At 35.9% G+C, this 9,782-nt stretch overlaps 1 pseudogene; it reads left to right on the top strand.

Annotated features, from left to right (window-relative positions):
• Positions 1–3,517: 3,517 nt before the first annotated feature.
• Positions 3,518–3,658, top strand: LOC120892638 (U2 spliceosomal RNA; annotated as a pseudogene).
• The last annotated feature ends 6,124 nt before the right edge of the window (positions 3,659–9,782 follow it).

Genomic DNA, 9,782 nt, shown 5'->3' with positions numbered 1-9,782 from the left:
CCTTCTGATCTATGAGATACTTGCTGAGAAATTTTCTGAGAGACTTATAGGGGTTCCTTTATATATATGAAAAGTTGATTTTCTATTCCTGCTTCCAAATTCTTCTTTTGTCTTTGACTTTTATCTGTAAAGTTCTTATCTATCTCTACGGAGTCTCAGTTCAACTTATTTGAAATCATCTGCTCTTCTTTAATCTGAATGCTCATTTCCTTTCCCAAGTTTGCAACTTGTTGGTCCCCTATGCTCTCTGTATTTTCTCATCTTAAGCTTCCACAGTGCACATATTGTTCCCCCTCGACCTTTTGTTTTCTAAGTCTTCTATTCCTTCTCCCTTTTAGCTTTTCTAACTGGGCAATTTCAAAGAATCTGTCTTTCAGTTTTCAAATGATTTCTCCTTCTTGATCAAGTCTTCTTGTAAGACACTCTAATGAATCTTCAGAAATGTTATTGCATTTTTCAGGTCTATTTTTTTTGTTTGTTTTTAAATATTTTCTACACCTTTGTTGATATTCTCATTTTGTTCATCATTTTCTCCAGCTTACCAAGCACTTTTGTAACTAATTTTAATTTTTTTTTTGTAAAATAAGCCATACGTATCTCTTTACTTAGAGTCAGTTTATGGAGATTTATTCTGTTCTTTTTTCCCCTTTACTTACTTGTGACTTTGTGAGGAGGAGGGAGAAGAAACCACCATTTCTAGTTTTTCTGGTTCCCTTCACTTCACACAGGGGAACACTTCCAACAATCAGCCTGGCTAGAGATTCATGGGACTCCTCAACACTTTTTTCTTTGTTGGGCTTGTCTTACATGGACTCGTTAGGTACAGAGATTGGCCTGTTTTAATTTATTTCCTTTTAAATATCCAGGATATCATAATATCTTGGCCCCTTGTTTACTGTTATCTATTTCACAGGTCTTCTGAAGCAGCAGCATGACACTCAAGGCCCTTTTTCTTCCTTGTGGTCACTTATTAGCTCCCATTATCATCCTGCATGGGCCAGAGAGAAACTGCTCCCTCAGGAAACAGCCTCAAAGAGCTAGAAATTTATATGCACGCTCCACTCTTCTATTTCTCCCTCAGGGAGAGGTGGCTGAGCTGTTCTGCCCTGTGTCTGCTGCAGCCCTGGCCCTCCCAAGAAGCACTGCGCTTCCCAGGAAACACGCTCTTTAACTATAGGCAAAACTATTAAAATCTTTAGAAATTCATGACATAATGATATAACAGAAAAATGGCTAAGAAATTGTGCACAAGTTAAATGCATAGAACAAGCAATCCTCGTAAAACTTGTGTATCTTCAAATACAATCTTCAATGCATATCTCAAAGTCAGATGTACATAACAAGTCATAGGCTATTTTTCTGTGTTTTTATTTTGTGGTGCTATTTCAGTATATATACTGCTAATTGACTTTCATATAATAATTATTTTAAGGTAGGTGATTAAAATTGAAGATAAATAAAAGAGAATGTTTAATACTCCCCTTTGGGAATTTTGATATACACTTGGAACTATGAGTAAAGTCATGCATTTTATCTGATGTGATGTCACCTGTTTGAGCTTCTGTCACAAGTTTCATGACTAGGTAAGGTTGTACTAAGGGAAACTAAAGACTCTCTGTGGATTTCAAGCATAAAGGTTCAATACATATTAGTGTACTGTTTTGAGAGGTTGTGAGAGTGGAGATAAATGAAGCTGATTCCAGCTCAATATACTAAAGGCAGTAGATTTTAGAATCTTTCCTGGAAGCCACTAAAGAGGATTTGTTTATTTGTTCTTTTTAGTTATCCATGACAGTAGAATGTATTTTGACATATCATACATACATGGAATATATCTTCTCATTTTTTTGGTGGCACGTGATGTGGCGTTTGATAGGACTTTAATTCATGAAGCATACAAGAATTATGTCCAATTCATTCTACTCTTTCTCATGCCCGTCTCTCCTCCCTACCCAGATTCCCCACTGTCCTATCCAGGGAACCTACACTCCTCCCTTCTCCCTGCCTATTGTGAGTCAGCATCATATAGGAGAGAGAACATTCATACTTTGTTTTTTGGGAATTGGCTTATTGCACTTAGTATGATAGTTTCCAGTTCTATTCATTTACTGGCGAATGCCATAATTTCATTCTTTTTAAAGGCTGAGTAATATACCATTGTATATATGCACCACATTTATATATCCATTCATCTATTGAAGGACACCTAGATTGATTCCATAGCTGAGCTCATTTGATTTGAGCTGCTATGAGCATTGAAGTCAATTAATTTTTTGAAGATTTTTGCATGGTTTCCAGTTTCACTCTAAGTCTGCAGTGCCAGACAGGCTGGTTGTTTCCTGAGGATACGAGGAAAATAACAGAAAATTTTAAATTTGCCTCCATGTCTAATTGCAACTGCTGGTGGAGCAGTTGCTATGGGTTTTGGTTTGGGATACTGATAACAATAACTGAAATTCCTGAAAGGCTATGGTTGTGGTACTAAACTGACAGCAGGCAATATCCACATGAACCATAATGCTGGTGCCATCTATTTCAGGCAATGCGAGGCAGTTGGGAAACCGAGCCTGTATCAGGCGTCCTCCATCAGCACAACATAGGGGATTCCCATGAATCCCTACTTGTGTGGTGAGGAAGAGACCATGGCAAAGCAGAAATAGGTGGGATAAAGGCTTCTGAGTCATTGCTTATACAACTTTGTCGTGCTCTCAGGAATTGAGTGGGTGCATTTTGAGTTTTTAAAATTTTAATTCTTGCACTACAGGAATCTTGTTGAAGAAGTTGGTTTCTAAGCTGCAATTGTGGAGAGTCAAGCCTAATTTTTCTACTAGTAGGTGCAGAGTTCATAGTCTAACATCTGAGTCCTTGAACCACTTGGATTTGAGTTCTGTGCAGCATGATAGATAGATATTCCATTTCATTTGAGTACATATGGATTTCCAGTTTTCCTTGCACTATTTGTTGAAGAGGCTATTTTTCTCTGATGTATATTTCTGGTGCCTTTGTCTAGTGTAAGACAACTGTATTTATGTGGCTTTATTTATTGTTTTCTGTTCTGTACCCTTGGTCTTCATGCCTGTTTTGGTGCCAATACCATGCTGTTTTTGTTACTATAGTTCTGTAGTATAATTTAAGGTCTTGTATTGCAATGCTTCTGCATCACTTTTCTTGCTAAGGATTACTTTGGCTATTCTGGGTCTTTTAAGATGGATTTTATGACTGATTTTTGATTTTTACAAAGAATGTCATTAGAATTTTTAATAAGAATTGCATTAAAATTACATAGTGCTTTTGGTAGTATAGCCATTTTGAAAATATTAATTCTGCCTATCAAAAAACTTGGGAGATTTTCCCATCTTCTAGGTTTGTCTTCAATTTCCTTCTTTAGCATTCTGTAGTTTTCTTTTTTTATTTTATTTTTTTTCTTTCTTTTTTTTTCTTTTTTTATTGTTGGTCGTTCAAAACATTACATAGTTCTTGATATATCATATTTCCCAGTTTGATTCAAGTGGGTTACATCACTTCTCGGCCTTTTGGCTGAGATCAAGTGTAGTATCTGTTCTTATCAGCATTCTGTAGTTTTCATCGTAGAGGGCCTACATGTATTTTGATAGACTGTTACCCAAGTGTTTTATTTATTAATTTATTTTGAGCCAATTGTGAATGGGATAATTTTCTTGATTTCTCTTTCAGCTGATCCATCATTGGTATATAGGAACGCAATTGATTTATGGGTGTTATTTTAATCCTGCTACTTTGATGAATTCATTTATGAGTTCTGGAAGCTTTCTGGTGAAGTTTTATGCATCTTCTAAATATAGAATCATGTTGTCAGCTCTTTTGTTGCTATTTGTATCATTTGATTTATTTCATGTGTCTGATTGCTCCTGTTGGGTTTCCAGGACTATGTTGAATGCAAGTGGAGAAAGAGGGCATTCCCATCTTGTTAACGTTTCGGAGGTAATGTTTTCAGTTTTTCTCCATTTTAAATGATGTTGGCCTTGGCTTTGGCAAATATAGCTTTTACAGTGTTCAGGTATGTTTCTACTGTCTCTTTCTAGTGCCTTGAACATGAAGGTATTTTTTTGGGGGGAGGGTTGGCTTATTTCACTTAGCTGAATGTTGTCCAATGCTTTTTCTGCATCTATTGACTTAATCATGTGATACTTTTCCTTAATTATATTCAAGTGATGGATTACATTTATTGAATCCAATATGTTGAACCAGCCTTGCATACCTGGAGTGGGCAAGTGGGTATATTTTGTAAATTCCACTTCCACTAAATATTCTGGCTATAAGTATTGAATAGTTCATCAATTTTTCAATCTTTTGTTAATTTGTCCTCTTTAAGCATACATGCATTAGAGATTTTTTTTGACATATTAAACAAATATGCAGTGTAACTTGTTCTAATTAGGATCCCATTTTGTGGCTGTACATGATGTGGAGTGTCACTTGTTGGGTATTTATATCTAAGGAGAGAAGTTATGCCCAATTCATTCTACAGTCTTTCCTACCCCCATCTCCCCTCCCTTCACTTCATTCCCTTTTGTCCAATCCAATGAACTTCTGTTCTTCCCTCCACCCTCATTGTGTGTCAGTGTTGTGGTTTGGATGTGAGGTATCCCTGAAAATCTCACAGGTGGGACAACGCAAGAAGTTTGGTGGAGAAATGATTGAGCTACAAGGGCCTTAATACAATCAAATAATGCATCTCCTGATGGAATTCATTGAGTGGTAACAGAGGCAAGTGGCTTGTGGCTGGAGGAGGTGGAGCATTGGGGGCGGGGATGTGGGATATATATTTTGTACCTGGCCAGTGGAGCTCTCCCTGTTTTCTGAACTGTTTCCCTCCACCACATTCTTCCACCATCATATCCTGTCTCACCTGAATCCCCAAGGAATAGAAACAGGTGTCTATGGACTGAGAACTCTGAAATCACAAGCACTTAAATAAACTTTTCTTTCCTTAGAAGTGTTCTGGTCAGATCTTTTAGACACAGCCACACATAAACTGGCTAAAACCGTAAGAATCTACATATCACAGAGAATATTTGGCTTCTATTTTTGTTGTTGTTTGTTTGTTTGGCTTATTTCACTTAGCATGATAGTGGCCAGTTCCATCCATTTACTCGCAAATGTCAACATTTCATTCTTCTTTATGGCTGAGCAATATTCCTGAGTAATATGGCATATATATATATATATATATATATATATATATATATATATATATAATATTTTCACATTTTCTTTACCCATTCATCTCTTGAAGGGAACCTAGGTTGGTTTCATAGTTTAGCTATTGTGAATTGAGCTGCTGTAAACATTGATGTGGCTGCATCACTGTATTATTTTAAGTCCTGTGGGTTTATACCAAGAAGTTGGATAACTGGGTCAAATAGTGGTTCCATTCCAAGTTTTCTCAGGAATTTCCATACTGCTTTCCATAATGGTTGCACCAATTTGCAGTCCCACAGCAATGTATGAGTTTAACTTTTTCCCCACATCCTCGCCAACACTTACTGTTACCCTGAACCTAATTGAATAAAATTTAGGCCCAACTGCCCATCACATAAGCTTAGGAACCAATTTTCTCAAGAATTAATTCAATAATTAATAAATTGGATGGTGTCAAACTAAACGGTTTTTTCACAGCAAAGAAAACAATCAAGAGTGTAAAAACGGAGCCTACAGAATGAGAGAGAACCTTGACATCTGTACTTCAGAGCATTATTCATCAGTACATACACAGAACTCAACAACATTAGCAACAGAAAACCAAATAACCCCATCAATAAATGGGCAAAGAAACTGAAGAAACAATTCATGAATGTTGCTTTAGAGGCTTAAACTACTTTTCAAAAACAAGTGGATTTGAAGAAAAAGAATCTGGTATTAGAAATCACTAAGATCAGTTTGCTGACTTCTGATGATGGGTTCATGATACACTGAACAAAGTGGTTGTCAAAGTTTGCCTTGAAATTTCTACAATTTTTGAATTCCTCCAAGAATCTTCCAGCAACTATAAGTATTTCATATGGATGAAAAAAAGTGATCTGAAGAGATGGTTTGGAAAATGCTCCAGATTTCTTATTTGTCAGTCTCGGGCTGAAGATGTGTATAAAGAACAACAGCATCTACCTCCTTTGCTTTCTGCATCTCACATGCTTTCCTCATTGGCACACTCTAACCTGGAGCCGGGTACATGAGCAGATTGTAGAAATTCATGTTTCAGGCATTTGAAGGAAGTGATGGTGACTTTGAGTTGCTATCAGGCCATTCAGGACAGTGAGCACATGTTCTGTGTACCAGCTTTACCGCAATTACTCCAACTACTCCTTTATCACTAGCAAAGGGTACCTAAATATTATAGTGTTTTTTTAATGTATAACTTACACTCTGAACATCATTACTTTTTTATATTGCTCAGAGATCTGTAGAAGTATATATAGTTTAATCTTTGCAACATTATTACCTTTGAAAAAGCATGTTAATGAGATTACCTGGAATATTTCATACTGAAAATGAAAACACTGTTGTTTAACCTCTACAAAATTTCTCTTAAAGCTCTTTATATTCTTTAAAGTCATTGTGAGAGCAATTTGAAATATTTTAAAATCTTAAAAATTATTAAATAATTTAGACCACTCTAACATGGTCTTCAATTAAGATACACTAAAATACACTTCTATTATTTAACTGAAGAAAGTACTAGTATTTATTTGGCAATATTATGTAGTGTAAACTACACGAAACTTTTATAACTGTATTTCCAATTTAGAGACCAGAGGTAACACAGAGTGCAGAATATATTCGTGATTCTTTTTTAACTTTGGTAATAATAGTAGATAGATTTTTCATAAATATTAGAACATGAAAAGAGTATTGAATATGATGTAATATCAGCTCTATTTGTTTTCATTCTTAGGACAAAATAGCCAAAACAGAGGAACAAGGAGCATTATAAAGTGGTAGTAAATTTTTGTTATTTCAATGTTTAGTAAACTGATATGAATTTTACTCCTTTTTGATGCATGATCGCATTTACTTTTTAGTGAATAGCATTTAATTAGCAGAACAAGTGGTGTACTTTGGATAGTGTCTTGTTCCATTCTCTACTGCTAGTAGCATAATACCACAGACTGGGGCTGTTTTCCATGCAAGAGATTCATTTTGGCTCATGGTTCTGGAGATCCTGCCTCTGGTAACAGGTTTCCTGCAGAAGGGGTCGAGGCATGAGATCACATGGCAAGAAATACAGGAGGATTGAATATAAGTCTTCTGGCCTCTCTTCACTTTTATAGAGCCACTAGCATTCAAGTATGGGGCCCTCCTCTGAGGACCTCATCTAATCCTAATCACTGCACAAAAAGCCCCCACCTTTAAACTCCATGGTCAGATTAGGTGTCTCTTCATAACTCACAATGGAGGAGGGATACATTTCAGCACATGAACATTTGGAAGACACATTTAACCTTATCTGGACTCTAACGAAAAGCATTTATTTAAAATTTTTTTTAAAGTTCATTATCAAGATCATCATATCTTCTGCGTAGACATTGAGCAATAAGGTTGCTTTCTACTCATCAAGTAAATTTGTCCTTCTAGACATGGCAGCAACCACGTTCTTCTCTACTTCAGCATGGCAGTTTCTAGTGCTTTTACAGAAGAAAGATGTATTTCCAATTTTCCCAGGTAGAGACACTTGTCTGACCCATAGCAAATGAAAACTTTCAAAGCCATGTCAGGCATGTGGCTTCCAGGCATGGCCTTTAAATGTCCTGCCCAAAGCTCCAATCAGTTCCTCTCATCCCTAAAAAAGTCCAGCCAGACTGCAATTTCACTGAGAAATATTCTTTGAACGATGAGGCTTTGTTATTTCAGTATTCATGTGCTGTGTCTGACAGCCTAGGGTATCCTGATCAGTTTAGGAAGTAAACAAGCCAAGAAACATTCATAGCATTCCATATCAGAGTTGTAATTATTGATATCTGGAGACAATTTTTTTTTATGGTACCAGGGATGAGTCTAGATGAATTCCACCACTGAACTACATCTCCATTCCTTTTTTTTTTTTTTTAAATCTTTTTGTGATAGGGTCTCACCAAGTTAATGAGGCTGGCCTAGAACTTACAATACTCCTTTCTCAGCCTCCTCAGTTGTGTAGGTTTACAGGGACAAACCAAGATTTTCTTCTTAATTGCTGTTACCCAGGCAATTTGAATTTCCTGGAAAAATCTGCAAAAAAGAAGAGAGAAGGGTTCACTCATGCTATATGTAAGTTAATTAACAACCATTTCTCAGGGAGATGTCACATTCTCTTGGAAATTTTAAATTTTAAGAAGGCAAATCTATTTTTCAGGAAAACATTCCATTCTCAAAATGGTCTTACTAGTGTTTTGAGAAATCAACCCCAGTAAACTTGGAGAAATATCATGTTTTCCAATAATATTCAGTATTTATTTATTTATTCTTGTACAGAAGAAAGTAATATGTTGACCTTATTAACTGAAAATGGAAAATTAGTTGAAAGCATTTACTTGTCTACCAGAGACAAAATAGAAGGTATATCTCATTAAAAATACCATTTAATATATAGAGAATATATTTTATTACTAACAGAACACTTTTAAAATTTAATAATTCATTCTAACAGTAATATCAAAGCACAACACAACTGCTTGCAAAGTCGAGCATTGAAGATGTAAAATGTAGTGACACAGTTACAGTAGATTTCACATGGTTTTGTGGGAGGACAAAATCAATATAACAGTAATAATTTGTCTTTTTCTGCCTTTTAAGAAATCCACAATTTACACATCACTGTTATAATATGAAGTAGTACTTTTAGGGTTTCAAAACCAGAAACTACTAGGTTTGCATTTTACCTCAAGTATGTTTTAGAGGAAACAATCAACAACTTATTGTTACATAATGACAATGCTTATCTAACCTGCTAAAAGCAGAGTGTATGGTGTAAATAATAAAAATTGCTGCCATCCACCATTCTTCCCCATATTCTGCAACATGCTTCCTCGCTGGTGGCTGCTGTCACAGACGTCTGTAGCTGCTTTCCTGCATGTTTGAGGGGTTCTCTGGTGTAGAAAGGCAGAGAGAGATGACACCAAATTTAGTCATAACAAAATGACAGCTGCCCTTTCCCAGGGCACTTCTTTAAGACTTTTCTATAATGAGAGCTCCTACCCTGTGATTGGATGCATAGAGCCAAGCTCTCTGCCGTGAACTCATCTAAAATCCTACAACCTGCTCTCAAATGATTAAAAACAAAATCATATGGATCAGGGATAAATCCTATAATGGTGGTCTCTAAAGACTCTTACATAAGAATAAAATTATCCAGAGGACAAATATTTTCAGTTTGTAGATCTTGCATACAAGACCTAATTACCCATATAAAACCTAATGTTAATAAGGGAATCAGAAATGTCCATGTACTAGTACTGGATCTTGCCCCACATGAGTTACCTCTATTCAGTTTTTTTTGCTTCTAATTAATTTAGATAATTTGGAGTCAGAAAACCTTCAAATCAATAAAAGAAAATAAAGGAATAAAGCATCTCTCTCTCTCTCTCTTCTCTCTCTCTCTCTCTCTCTCTCTCTCTCTCTCTCTCTCTCTCTCTCTCTCTCTCTCTCTCTGTGTGTGTGTGTGTGTGTGTGTGTCTCTAGCTAGCCTTTGCAAGTGGTTGTATTGTGATGGTTGTATTGATATTAATGTTAGAATGAATTATTAAATTTTAGAATTGCTCTATTAGTAAGAA

This window comes from Ictidomys tridecemlineatus, chromosome 9, assembly GCF_052094955.1.
Source record: "Ictidomys tridecemlineatus isolate mIctTri1 chromosome 9, mIctTri1.hap1, whole genome shotgun sequence".
Classification (NCBI taxonomy): Eukaryota; Metazoa; Chordata; class Mammalia; order Rodentia; family Sciuridae; genus Ictidomys; species Ictidomys tridecemlineatus.
Note: the sequence above shows the minus strand (reverse complement) of the source record. Positions and strands in the feature narration are given on the sequence as shown.